The sequence below is a fragment of the Rhinolophus sinicus genome, chromosome 14 (assembly GCF_057876585.1).
Source record: "Rhinolophus sinicus isolate RSI-liver-muscle chromosome 14, RSI-T2T, whole genome shotgun sequence".
NCBI classification, from domain to species: Eukaryota; Metazoa; Chordata; class Mammalia; order Chiroptera; family Rhinolophidae; genus Rhinolophus; species Rhinolophus sinicus.
In genome coordinates, this window is record NC_142514.1 from 114,905,731 (window position 1) to 114,921,639 (window position 15,909).

A 15,909-nucleotide genomic window follows, 5' to 3' on the forward strand; every position below is an offset into this window, starting at 1 on the left:
GTATCTTCTGATGTTGTTAGATGGAATGTTCTGAGTATGTCTGGTAGGTCTATATGATCTAAAATATGGTTCAAGACCAACGTTTCCTTGTTGATTTCTGTCATTGTTCAAAGTGGGGTATTGAAATCCCCTATTACGTTGTATTGTTGCCTCTTTCTCCCTTCAGATTTGTTAGTATTTTCTTAATATAAATATGTGCTTCAATGTCGGGTATATGTTTATTTGTGATTGTTATTTTCTTGATGAATTAACCCCCTTAATAGTATATAATGACGTTTACCTCTTGTTACCTTTTTTGGCTTAAAGTCTATTTCATCTTATTGAAGTATAGTTACTCCTGCTCTCTTTTGATTTCCACTTTCATGAAATCCTAACTGATCTGCCTTTATTGGTAACATACCTAGCTGTTTGCCTCTTGGAATTGCTAGCTGATTTGTTTTGTTTTCAATGATATTCTGATGCATATATTGTTAGACAGTCTTCTAGAATTAAATTGGGACTTCTTTTCCAGTAGTCCCTGAGGTTAGAGCTTGAGGCTTGCCTTGACTCCAGAACGGCTCTTCTTAGCTGCTCTTTTCTCTACTTTTGTTTGCTAAATTTCTAGCTGGTTTATCATTTATCTTGTTGCTATCATGAAGATAGTAGTCTTCTCTTTATTTTATACAGCTAAAATTTCTACTGTTTTTGAAGTGTCAATCGGCTTGACATTCTCTGTGCTTTGATCCAAATAAAATCAGTCTACTCGTGGAGAACTACAGAGCTGGTTGTTCTTAAGGCTTTACTCTATGATGGGCCTAAATTTTGTGCCAATATTCTGGACCTGGAAAGCAGAAATAGATGTCTTCTGCTCTTGGAGTGGCACCCTGCTCTGTGAGTGAGGCACTAGTCAGGAGCAGGCTAAGCATGAAAACTTTGCTCTTTGAGCTAGCTGAGGCAAGGATAGTGAGGGCCCAGTGTTCTTGGCCCGTGTGCCTGGCAGAGAGCTAATCACACTAAGCTGTAAGTAGGCAGGGCGTGAGTTATACTCCCTCAAATCCAGAGTTTATCTCTGTTCTTACAAAAATTTAGTGGATTTTCTTCAATATATCTTTCTCAATTTGCTGGATGCCCTTCTGAGAAATTCCAGAGATTTTAAATAGTTGTTTTCTCTATAATTTTCATCAGTTATTATTGCTTTGCTGAGGAGAAGGTTTGTGATCCTCTTTGTGCTATCATTCTGTAATTGCTCATTCTTGGACCAATGTAATTTTGCACAGTAATTGTATGTTCTAGTTATAAACCTTTCAAAATTATTTATATGCTTTAGAAATGCATTTTTTGGGTTAACTTGCTCCTGGAAAATGTTGACATTTTTGTGATTAGTATGTATTTGCTTGAAAAAAATTAAAATGTGGTAATTTCATAAGATAAAAATGTAACAAACTTCTTAAAATTAATTTCAAAAAGTAAATTGATCATTATTCAAGGTATACTCTATTTAACCCCAGGTCCATTCTCTGCTCTTCTCTTCTTTGATGGGAAAGAGATGTACATCCCTTGCTCACCAGCTTTCTTTTGGCTTCTCTGGCCGTGGGTGAATGCAACAGGAGGCTGAAGGCCTGGGGTATGGAGGTCAGAAAAATTTTCCCTGGTCCTACTTGCCTTGGTCCTATAGTTGTGGCTGTGGCTTTGTCACTTTATATCTATAGCTCCTTTCAGATGGTCCTCTTTCCTAGTGCCATTTCTCACATGGGTCTGGAAATAGTTTCCTCTCCTTATTTCTACACAGCTTTTTGCCATTGCTGGGCTCTACAGATTCATCATCTCTTATTGGTTTAACTATAAATAGTCTTTTCTTTAAACTTCAAAGTATCAGCTAAATATGGCATCTATTCCTGAAGGGACCATGACTTGTTTGCTTGGTGAGTGGTGCTGGACCATAGAAAAGAACGTTAGCTTCAAGATTAGCACATATGATTACAGATCAGCCTGCCATTTTAAACAGTTTTCTGATAATTTACATTTATTGTCTATTTATAGATTATATGTCACTTTGCAGGATGCAGAATCAGTCATTGTTCTTAGTTGCTAGTTACAGGGATTGATTTAGGCATATCTAAACAGAAAATTGAACTTGTTGGAATGGTATCACATAACTCACAGAAATTCCAGGAAGGCTAGAGAAATGTGCCTAGAAAATTGGGCAGGAACAAGGGAGGGTGGGCAGGAGATACAGCCACAGTCAAAATCAGTAACACTAGTCCAATGAGGAGACTGCTGTGTAATTGCCACAGAACATAAGGCACCCTGGAATACAGTGCCTCCACTGGCAATGCTGAAAACTGAACACTGCTCTTTGATGCCTCTATACCTCAAGGGTTTGTCTTTTCTACTAAGCTGCACACTCATATAATGGGTTCTTTGTCCTTGTCTCCCAACTTCAAGTTCAGAGTAGGTGATTTGATTGACAGAAACAATATTTCATGTCATGCCCTGAGAAAACTAATATCTGGCATTGTCATCTTCCATGTTGAGAAGCAGGTTCTCTCTCCACTAATACTATCCAGATAAGAAGTTGCCCATCCATAAAAAGGGAACTAGATACTTGTCATAAAGGACATGATAAATATCCACTATACATACCTACTTGTCCGACAAGCATTTGTTTTCTTTGGCTGTCCAGCATAAAAACCATCTTCACATAGTTGCACTTCAAACACAAAATAAAGCCACTCCAGCTTAATGTAAATCATCATTCCTCATGAAACTAAAATGTACACTTACTTTCCCAAAAGAAGGGAAACTCAAAATGTCATCAGTTACTGCATCCAGCCCAAACACCAAGATCTCTGGGGAAGTGTATTCCACTCCTTTTCATCTGACTTCAACATGCCTTGATATTATTTTAACTACAGAATTACCACCACAACTATGGCCTATAGAAAACAGCAGTAGGAATGAAACAAGGAAATAAAAGAAGGAATAAAACACAGGACTTTGTTCTCATTTCTTTGGTATAATTTACTTAGTAAAGTGGCTAGAATGCCTGAAACCTTTCATGAAAATATGCTCTACATGTCTATTCTCAAAATCTGTCTTCATCTTAAATGAAAATGTTTCTGTTATCTCAATGTCCATTAGTGTCAGGTGCCATTAGATCTAGTTTCAACTACCTAACCAAACAAATAGTCACAAAAACTCTAGGTTGCTTAAATTATTGTTTCAATCTATAAACTTTAATAAACTTGACAAACTTTGTGATGAAGACAGAGTTTATGGTGCTACTCTCTGGAGCCTTGACAGTATGCTGGTAAAGGAGACATTGAAAAAGCCTGCAGTGTGTAGGAGGTTGAATCCAAGTGATTGGTGAACACTCTTTTCTCTGTTTTTGGCACTTGAAATTACAGAAATGGGATGGCTAGAACAAAAAATGAACAACTAAAAATGATCATCAGCTTGCTTTATATCAGTTTGAGACAGATTATACAGCTACCTAAACTTATGATTGCTAAACTTATAATTGAATTTTTTCAAGTGTTCATGTTATGGTCCAGCTCACTTTCAACAGCAATTAATTTGTCCATATAATGTAAAGATTCTTTTAACAACATGGCATATAGTATCCATGAGTTCCCTCTTCGTTTTTCTCAGGCAAACAATGAGCATCAAGTACAATGTCTTCCTCCATAGTTATTTGCTGTGTGTCAATAACAGTTTATCAGTAGCTCCCTAGCCATCTTTCTAAATTTGGACTATCTACCATGACACGATTTTTTTGCTTTGTGTCAATCATTTCCCAAGAAATTTGAATTCAGTAACAGTAAAGTTTTTCAATTAACAGCAGAAGATTCCTGCAGCCTAATTATCAGCTGAAGTTCCTTGACCCATGATCTATCCTATTCACGGTTTCTCAACTCCTTCACTATATCATCTTATGCCTCCAGTGTAGCCTTATTCAGATATTCTAAAATATTCAACACTTCCTGCTGTATCAAAATGGTATGCAGTGACATCTCATGCTGACTGTGATTATCAATGCACTGAACAGGTTAATGTTCCGATTTTTTTTCATAATTACTATGCCACACATGAATAATATTTTGAAAATTTCCAGCACCAACAAGATTTTCATAATTGTTCTTTCTTTTCTCATGAAGAAAAATAAGTCACACGCACAGTAGATGGGAATATATTTATGGTCATGATCATGTCTTTCATGCAGTTGCCTCTCTTAACGCACTTCAGTCCTTCTAAATTTTCTTCTAATGTGTCTTTTTGGTGCCCCGTACACTCACTTACGTTCTTTAAGGCATTCCTGTTTCCTTAGAATGCCTTTTAAATTTATTTACAAGGGGGGAAATTATAGCAAAATATACGACTTATTTTTTAATGCAAGTGAAAAACAAAAACCTATTAAAAAAATCACTGAGCTAGAACTACATCATATTCTCCATCCTTTCACATGGATACTCATGTAACTTAAGTGTTTTCACTGATATCTACATATAGGTTTGGCATGCCAAGTTTTCAATCCGGATAGTGAATATTTTTTAGAGTTACTTGAAAGTTATCATAATATCTATTCCGATGATTAGAGTTCAGATCACCCAGAGATATTTGGTTTTCCAATGCATGCTAAATATGGACAGAGTTCTTTCCCCAAATACTAGTAGAGTTCTTCAATTCAGTTCTGTCTGGACAATCATCTCAAATTCTCCATTTCCCTGAAGGTCTGTGATTACTCTCCATATCAGTTAAGGTTCTTTGTTTCATGCAGAAGAAACAAATTAGCTAATTTAAGCTGAGTATTTGTGGAAAAGATAATGGGCAGTACATGAAAAGTTAGCAAGTCTAGAGAATCAGGTTGGGAAAAATGGCTAGGAAAAGGGGAAGATATGTAGCAGCTAGCAACAAACCTAATGCCACATCACATATCAGCTCCGTGAGAACAGTGCTACTACTGCTGCTGCAGCTGCTGAACACCACACATGACAACTTTCATTTCTGTCACTCTTGGCACTGTACTCTGTACTCTGTGGATTCACTGTGCTGCTTCTAATATTGCTGCTCCTATCTTTGGAGCCTTGTTGATAATATTACTATTACTCTAATTGATATTTCATGGCTTGTGCCCTTCACTTACTAATTTCCAACTAAGTCCAAGAGGGAGCAAACTGATTAAAGGAGTGAGGTTGCATGCTGTTAATCTAGCTGCAAGGGAGGCTAAAAGTCTCATGCCTATCTCATAGGAAATAGGCTTTTCCTTTACTAACACTCCAAGGGTATAAAATAATCTAACAGGGAAAGAGTGATCAGATTCTGGAAAGCCAAAGATCAAGTCATATTGATACCACGACTTATGAAGTGTCCATTGTTTCAATGAGTTGAAGGGATTGAGTTGAAGAAAATCAACAACCTTAGATATAAATTAATGGATCAATGGCTCAATAAAGAGACAATGGATTATAATAACATTAAGGTTGGCTTTAATTTGAGATTGAAACCATCAATTCAGCATTTTATAGGTGTATTTTAAATTCTCCTTTCAGTTGTTTATTAGAAATACAAGAATTTGTCCGTTATGAGTGAATCAGGGCAAGCATTTATGAAATGACTGACCTGGGTTAGATATGTACTCTCTGGATATAAAAACATGTAAAAATAATGAGCCCATAAGAGACATGAGATGTTGACCTTGAATTGATCCAGTTTTCACCTGCCGAGTTAGCCATCTGTATAAATACTTATAGTCTCCTTTTCCTGAAAGCTCAAATAAAATTCCAGTTGAAAAAGCTAGACTTTATCAAAAGACTCAAAGTTTATACTTCTTAGCTGTACTGTTTTGCTATCTCAAATCCCTAATTACCCCTCTCCAATCCCAGAAAACCCTATAGAAAAACTAGTATTTTGAGACCCATTCACCACAGAGAGGGCAAATCAAACGTGGTAGAGGTGCTTGAAGTACAGATATTCTTTCTTTGTGCCATGGAACCACCTCAGTGTACGAGGACAAATTTTCCATGGTAAAACAAACAAACAAACAAAACAAACAAATAAAGCCCTCCTTTTTTATTTTCTTCAGAAACTCTAAATGTATATAATATTTAGCTCAATTTGTACAATGTTTGACTCCCAGGAATTTTCATATATTTTTCCCATAGCTGAAAGCAAACAAACAACAGCAAGAACAACTTTATCATTTCTGTTTAGTGCTGAATCACTAATGCATGCTCCTCTTTTCTATATGTGATATCCATAAGTCTAGATTGGCCACAGTATATTTCCTTCCACTTGGCAGCTAGGTAAGCATGAACTCAATAAGACTGCACTTCAAGTTTTCATAAGCCTTTAAAAACAGGATTCTCTTTTTTCTCCTGCTTCCTGAGGCCATATGGCTTCTAACAAAATACCTAACTGGATTATTTATGTGTGAAGATTGGATCTGTGAGATTTAAACAAAAAGTAATGATAACAGACTGACTTCTTAACACCTGCAAAAAAGTCTGCTAGGCATTTTATGTCATTATATCTAATTATTCAGAATCTTTACCAAATTTATATATCCACAGAGAGGAAAAGTGATTTTTCCCATTGTTACACAACCTTTATGTGGCAGAGTTGAGAATGAGCATACACTGGCCACATTTGATGTTCTAAGGGAACTAATTATTTGAAAACTGATGCATAAAGGGAAAGAGTCAAGCATCTACCCAACTTTTCCAATGTGAAGGTAATTTAATTACTTAAGGGTAATTAAATAATTGAGTGCTGAAATTTCTCTGTAAGGAAGTACTGAAGATTAAAAATGAAAAATAATAGAATCAGAATATCACAATTTTGTAAGCCTAAGGGAAGGAAAGACACAGGGATCATTACTAATAGCAGCTAAAACAACAAAAGGAGAGAAAGCTAGACTATATGTGATTTCTGATGGAAGTAAGCAGTACCACATTCCAAAACCCAACTAAGCCTCTCAGTCTAATAGTAACAAGCGACAAAAAAAGCATGTTAATTACGCACCATGTACGCAATCAGCCAAAACCATATTGTGGAAAGCCACCTGAATCTTCAATAACTATATTGTTAGAGAAAGAGCAAGTGCAAGAGACAGAAAGACAAAATATATAAATTAAAAGAAACTTAGGTGACTTGTCAACCAACTGCATTATGTAGACCCTACCAGAACCCTGGATTTTAAAAATCCCTTAAAAATCATGAAACAGAGACATCTGAATGTGCTTAAATATTTGGTGTTATTAAGGAATATTTATACATAATTTAGGCGTTATAAAAAATATTGCAGTTATTTTTTAAAGTATTACTTTAAATATGCATAATAAATATTCACGGATAAAAGTATATACAATATTAGATTTGTGTCAGTAATCCATAAAGAAGGGGATAATATAAGTGGGGGGCAGATGAAAGAAGATAGAAACTGGGAGATGAAACAATGGGTTTCATTATACTTTTCTCTCAACATTTGTTAATACTGAATTTCCATAATTGTAAGATCATAAGAACCATTTGTAAAAATCTAAAATTCAAAGGACAAGTTGAGTCTTTTTTAACTCCTTGCAATTAATATTAAGTTCCCCGGATTGTCATCAACACAACTTTATAACATATTTGTGCTATGACAATGGTTCCTCCAGGTTAGAAGACACTTAGAAGCTGTTTGTTGGTCACACCACACCTGACTCTAGCCTGTTGTTCCAGTATAGTGGTATAAAGCCTAGCAACGGCATTTACCATTTGTCAATGCCAGCAGCTTTCTATTTTAATTCTGCAATGGGAGGCACTCAGGTAAAATCTGATAGGCTGGGGAGAAGGAAAAAACATTATTTATGCGCAGCAGCTGCAAACATGTACAATCATATACGTGGCCATTGGCAGAGGGCAGGAGTAGGTTCCGCCTACAATTTGCAGGCTTTTTTCTGAGAAGCACTCACATTGGTATGGAATCAGCTGAGACCTTTGGTGGCAGCTTCCCTGAAATCCCTGCATGGACAGGGATGACACCAAACTGGGATTCTATTAATGGTTTATATTTTCATCTGAGTGTTGGTCACTTGGGTGCTCATTTGTGAAAATTGTTGAGCTGTATACTAGATCAGTATACATACTTTTCAGTTTATATGCTATTGCACTTCAAAATAAAAGTTAAACAAAAAACAAGAATAGTCAGGAAGTGTTGAAAAAGATCTCTCTGTCTTTTTGCATATGTTTCAGTTGAACAAGAAAAGTCACTCAACACTGTAATAATGGAAAACAACAGACTGATCACAGATAAATTCATATCTGCATTATTTATGGATATCCAAATGGCAACCCAACTGATTAAGACCTCAGCTTTAAATTAATCTCATGCCAAATGCAGGTCAGTGATAGATCTTTCTAATGTGAATTGAAGCATTCCTTGGTTCACATTCAATTTGAACTTTGATGGCAATTTGGGAGATTCTAGCAGGGCCTGTACCTGCATAAGGAATTGTGAAATATTATGAGAAACACATTTCCTGATTCATTTCAATTTGGTATATAATAACTCAGTGTCACTGGTAATGGCATTTCAAGGTGGAAGCCATAAACCTGGTGCATGAAAGAATTACAGGGAATGAAATATGAGCCTCATTTTCTGACCTGAGGGTCAGAGAGTGGACTTGTAGAGAAAAACCTCAGGGAGACTTCTACTTTGAGGGAAAATTAAGACAGTATAATACGTGTGGGGGGAGATGAAATTACGGCTTGCTCAATGTGACACATTTTAACCCATTTTAAAGCTATCAAAGTTAAACATGAAGAGTCTAAAAACATATATTTTGATGAAACATTATTAAACATATTAAAATGTTATTGCATAAATTATGTACTATATATATTAATATATATTATCACATATATATTTTTTCCTGGATAATTAACTTTATTTTTTGAATATAGAGAATTATATGTCATTAGGTTAATCAGTCATAAAAAATGTCCAAAAATTCCATCAATTAATTATTAACCAAACAATCGTAAGTATTATGCATATACTAATCTAAACTAACATTGTCATGTAGGTTCTATTTCAGTGTAATATGACATGTCCAGTTGAATTTGTTCATTTAGCAATGGCACATTATTTATATCAAACATTCTGCATGTACACTGAATATAGATCTACAATACCTAGGAAACCACAGTCAAAACAATCTGTTCAGAACTCCCACTGAGGATGTGGTTTTTAATTTTTAAAAATGGTTATAGCAATATAAAAATAGTACATTTCTTTGTAAAAGAGTTAAACATTACCAAATTCATAGAAAAACTATTGGAAGTTTCTTCCTGATCTCCTCTCCTTTTTATCCCACTTCAAACCTCAGGGAAAATTATATTCACAATTGATACGTATACTCTCAATAACTTTCCCATGCTTTTGAGTTAGATATGCATTTATCTACAAATCAGGTTTTCAAAACACAAATGGAACACTTTTTCCCACTTAATATGTTCTGAAATTGTTCTCCATATTAATACACGTGGAAATACTTCATTTCATTTAGTCACTACATATTTATTAAAATTATTGGTGTGTAATTTAGTTGGCACTTATTTCCGAAATATTCACTATTATAAATAGTGATACAAGAGTTTACAGTTTCTATTACTATTGTGCTCTGAGGTCCGATTATTTTGCTATTTAACTAGTGTGAACCCTTGAGCAAAGTACTTAACTCTACTGAGATTCATTTTCTTAATCAATGGAAAAAAAAAAGGTAGTAAGTACCTATGTCAAAGGATAATTGTGAGGATTAATTAAGTGATATAAATAACAAGCACTTAGCATAGAGCCTGGCACATAGTAAACACTCAATGAATGAATGTTAAATAATACATACACACACAAGCACACACAATGCATGTAATACACCAGACATATTGCCAGAAATGTCAGTTGCTCAATATATATGTTGTTACATAGATATTTTTCATATATTTTTCTCTATTATAATAACAACTTAATATTTATCTGTAAGAACTCTTTAATTTATTAAAATTATTACTCATTTGTTAATTATGTCATTTGTCAATATTTTACCCAGCCAAGATTTTTTTAACTATACATAATTTTTTTATGAGCATTTTTTAAGATTTTATGAACACAAATTACTGTTTTTTCCTTTTGATATTGTGTCATGCTTAGGCTTAGAAAGGCCCATGCCACAAAAATTACAAAAAATATTCTTCTACAATGTATTATAGTTCACATATATTTTTAATATTAACTCTTAATTGCTTTAGGAATATATCTTTTTATATAATGTGAGGTAGGCCTCTGTTTTTAAAGTTTTTTGCAAATGCATAGCCAATTATCTCTAAATTATACATTTATAAATCCTTCCCTCCATGAATCTGAAATGCCACTTTTAATCATTTAATAGATGCATACTCATGCATGGATCTCCTTCAGGACTCTCTACTTACTAGTCATTGAAATTAGAGAATATTTTTTCTTATTTTGTGATATACTTGCTGTTAGTATGAGTGTTAACCTTGCCATATAGAAATAGTTATAAGATTTCAAGCTACTGATATTGATTCCTTTATCCAGAATCGCATGCACAGTCCTCAGCTTATTAACGATTACAAAATATTGGTTGGGTCTAGGAGCAAATGAGGAAAATCTCTCATGTCTGCCTCCAAATTAAACTATTCTCCCTTTTCTTCTTGAGCTGCTACTGCCTCCAATTATTAGAAATGGAACTCTATCATACTGGCTCTCTTGAAGAGCTACAGGTTATGTAGTAGATATTTTCTGTCTACCCTCAACTTTAATCACCATAACTTTCTTCCTATCTTTAGGGATTTGCAAATATAATTCCCTTTTTCTGGCATTAGCCATGCTGACTAATTCTGCATGTAAATTTTTTTCTCCTGGCCCAAATATCACTTTTTATCTTCTTTGAACCCACCAAAGATGTCTCTTCTCACTCTTTTCTATCTAAATTCTACCTTGGTGTGGTAATTTCCACTAATTCCCATTTGCAGAGTAGAAGGTTGTTGAAGCTCAAAAAAGTTCAGTTACTGGCCTAAGAACTCACATAATAGATCTTGCACAGCATAGTGAAGCCTTCAGAGTCTACTGTTGCCAAGTGAATGTCCCATTATTCTCTTAGTAATGCTAACATAAGTATGTATGGGTCACATTAGATTATTAGATTGTTAAATAAATGAGTGAGATATTGCTAATGGTAGATGAGGATGCTTTCTGAAATGATCTGGTGACTTGGCAGAATCTTAGGGCCAAAATTACCCACCTGTCAGATGTTTTTAGAGTGGTGTATTGATTAACACCACTCTAGCATATTGCATTGGTTTTTGAAGTTATGGGCCTCATCTGCCATATTGTGTATCATAGTCAATCAACTTCAAATACTGTTATTTTAAGTTAAATCACACCAAATTAAACCATGGTGTAAATGAGTGTTGAAACTCTTAAGAAGACTGGACACTTGCTTCATCGGGGGAGTTTAGCTCTACACTCTGTGATCTAATTATAGAATTCTGTATGCCTCTATAACTTATTCTGAAACTTTAATGAGATTGGAATCAACAGTTTAGATAAAAATACATGTTTTCTAATAGTTTTATGGCAAATGAGTGGGACTTTAAATATTTAACTTTTCTTGAGTATATTCTTTGGATAAAATGATGATTAATATTTTTCCTTCATTTAATATAAAGATGTTGATTCTTCCCCTTATGTCGTTATCAAGTTCAAGCTACAGTGGAATCAACTGAGCCTCTGAAATGCCACTAACTTTCAGTCTATAGAAAGTATATTATAATTTTAATTGTAAAAATTAAACATTTTCTTTGAAAAAGTAAATTTTAGGGCTTAAAATTAAATTAGTAATACATTTCTATTCCTATTAGAAATATGTGTTACTATACTTAATCCTAGAATGTACATAAAATAGAGAAAAACATATTTTAGAGTTCCAGTGTGTGTGTTTTTAAGTCAATCTAATCAATAGACTGACACTGTGACAATGCGCTAAGTGGTAAGGAGTTGGAACAGTTTAAACAGTAAAATGAAAAGGAAAATGAGTTATAGAACTTGTTAGTGTAATACAAAATGCCCAGAACTGGAAGTCAGCAACCTAGAGGTTTAGACTAGGATTTTACAATAGCTCATTCTGTAATTTTTGGTTAGCCACGGACCACTCTGGTGTTTAGACAACGGGAGAAGGTTGGAATCGAAGATCTTGAAGTTTTTTTCCGGACTCAAATGTATCCAAGTCCATCATTTTCCCAATGTGCTAGCACAGCTGCTAAGACACATACTCCTGTTTTTTAATTTAATGTTGAATCTATTGTAAACTGCTTCATTTGGATACAATCTAAATTTTACGACACAAAAGGTTAATGGAAAATAGAATAAAATTAACCTTATGTTTGTCCTTCTGACAGAATTTTGAAGCAGCTTTGATATGCAATGGCCCAACAAGTAAGGTATATCCTTAAATGGAATTATTTAGTGATGTTTTTCTTCATAAGCAACAAATAAGCTAAGTATTTTGAGAATCCAGTAATTTGGAAAAGAATGTGATAATTATTAAAATAAAAAAAATTCCATAGTTAGGCATTAAATAAAATTCATAATATGAATAAAATGGTTTTACTACACTTACAGCTTAAATGCCCAAAATACAGAGATAGTCATGGAGAAAATGTTTCAGTTGATGTTTTTCACTTATTATTGAAGTATAAATTGACATTAATAGGACAAGCTCATTAACTGTTTCATCTGGTTAAAGTAAATCTCCTTATTTTATGTTTAAGAGTATAGCACTAGTACCACTAATACCAATACTACTATAAACAAAAATTATGTTATTTTTATTATTTATCGAGTCCTAAAAGTTGTATTAGTATAGCATATAAAGCATTACTCAATATTGTTTGGGAGACTTTCATGTTAAAAATTAAAAATTATATTCCAAAATGAAAGAATTGTCTCAAAAGGAAAACTTCGCTAAAATCAACTTTTGAATATATTGTACTTTATCATTATGATGTCAATCATTAGTAATTATAAATCTAATCCTTTCCTTTAAAGTAATATGTAAGAAAATTTTCCTATATTATTTTTGGAAATGCCTTTTTTTTTGAAGGACACCACAGTGACTCACTTGAATAAAGTATTTTCTTAGTCTAATTTATAATATAAAAATGCACCAAGGCAAGTGAACACAAACTTTTTTTCTCATTTGGTCATACAGAAACTACCCAGATCATACCACAGGGGGATGTATCAGGTAAGGTACTAGTAACATGGTACTTTTATAAGAACACAAGGTTTTTAAGAAAGGTTTTATAGATAAAGACATGTGGGTTCTTTCCTATAATCTATGAAAGAAACAATAAAATAAATAATTAAATTCAAATGACCCTGAACTTATTTTCATAGAGGTGCAAAAACAAAAAAACAAACAAAACATACAGGACTTTGAAATTCAAGTGTCCTAAAAAGAGTTCAAGTATGAAGTCCCAGAACTGATAAATTTTGATTTTTCTCTCAATTATGACAACAAATCAAATTGTTCCAAACCAGTGACAGATGGTATTACAAAGGTGAAAGCAACATCAATGGAGATGAAAATAGAAGTAGCAGAGGGGTGGGAGGTGAAGGGGATGAAAGAGCCATGGCACACTCCTAAACGTTTGAAACAGAGCAGAAAAGAGCTGCTCTTTTCATTCTAGAACCTCAAAATATGTAAACATTTTCTTTCACTCACTAATGGAAAAAATGGAATCCCGGGAACTGTTCACTCACCAGTGCTAAAAATTGCTAAGGCCTTTGGCAACTTCGTATTTGGCTCTCTGACAAATTTACCCTATTACTCTGTGTAGCGCATGGTTCTAATAGGCAACTGCTCTTGAAAGACATTAAAATAGGAGGCAAATTCATTTCCTTAGTTAAATGTAGCTGAAAAATCTAGTTCCCAGTTTGTATTGTCATTCATGCACTTATGGGTAAGATATATAAATGTATACACAAATGTCTGTATATTTGTATGAATTAATGTTTAAACTATGATACCTAGGAGTATTTTTAAATTTATATTGTGGTCAGATAATTGCCAGTTTGGGAAACTGAAGATTTTAGCATATTTGTCTCAGGCAACCAAATTCCTTAACCTTGGTGACCCTTGTTCACCAATCATTATGTAGATTCTCCAAGATGTCTTTTTCTTCATTAATACCAGAAACCAGATTAGGTCCCTCAACTGTAGGGTATAAAAAATAGTCTGTTTGTAAAACCTCATTCCAAAGCATCCCCAGAATCTATTTCACACAGCTAAAATAACTCTGTTTTCAGTATTAAAGCATGCTGGTAGTAGAGAGACAATAATTTGATACATGTTGTCAATGTGTCACAATTCTTTTCTATATTTCAGGTAAGAAGCTGATGATATTTTTACCTTTACCACACCAGTTAATGTTTTCCCTGTACTAATTCCCGATCTTTAAAATTCAGGTGAAGTTCCCTCTTCTGCCAAAATTCTGGAAAAATGTAAGATCCTTCTATTTTTAACTGGTGTGAGAGAAAAACTGTGAGTGCATTCCAGGCAGTATAATTTAGCTGATGAATTTAATACTTCAGAAGACTTAAATGTTCTCAAGATTCCATTCATGTAGAATACTGTATACTAATCATTTTTTACCAGCTATTTTACAAATACCTCATATCATCTTGTATGTAATCAGTAATGTATTATCTTAGGGTAGAAAGACACAGGCTATCAATATAAAAATATATTTAAGTCCTTCAAAAATGAAAATTTAGATGAAGTTTTATAGCTGTCTCTTTGCAGATTAAATTGACATTGTCTTTCAAATAAGATTTTAACTACCATCTCAGTATAAGGATGGGTCTCTTGACCTGAAGTTTTGTGTTTGCTATAGATCCGTAAGTTGAGTTATTATTGGTAAGAGTGAGGAGAATCTTCTTTAGCTTCTTCCCCATAGATACTATCAAAAATGCCTTAGGTTGGTAAGATTCCCTGGACCATAAGTCTTGCTTGTGTGTGAGTATCATTAAAAATACACCTATGTATGTATGTATGTATGTATGTATGTATGTATGTATGTATGTATCGATGGATCTATCATCTATCTATCTTACCTACCTACCTACCTTCTTACCTACCTACTTACTTACCTAATCTATTTATTCCTGATTCTGGAGTTTAAAAAAGGTTTTTAGTGTAAATCTTCAAAATACAGATATAGACACTTGAAATGTATGACTAGTGGAACAGCTTAGGGCTCCTCAGAGAGAATGTTTCAAGTGATCAAAAGGGGAGATCCTCAATTATCTCATATGTGGAGAGTCAATTTGTAAGAATGCATAAGCAAATGAGTTGTAGATGCCTCAACAACTACCTATCAGGTCTCAGATAGATCTGAGGATACAACATGACTCACTTCTAGTACCTGCCAGAGCTTCTGGGATGCAGCAGTAACTCTAGACGGTATCCTTTATATTCTTATGAGAGAATTGAAACATTGTGAGACATTGTTTATGCGTTCCCTTCCTCTGTTCTACTGGTCTCTCTCTCTCCCTCTCTCAATCCCTTTCTCCCATACATACGTACCCACTCCCAAAAGCCCAAAGAGGCAATTATTGGTGAGGCCGTCTCCATTTGGTTCAGAATTCCCCACATTGGGCTGTAGTCTCATGCTAAGCCACACCATAGGCCACTGGCAAATATACAGATACTAGTCTTTCTGTGAGCACCCACCTCTGATCCAATAAGCTGCAATGACTCTTGGAGTGGAAGAGAAGGTGGTGTAAAATCCAGTGTAGAGGTTTTTCAAAAAGTGTACTGGCTAAAGAAGGCTCCCAGTGAATCACAATCTTCTCTCTAATACTTC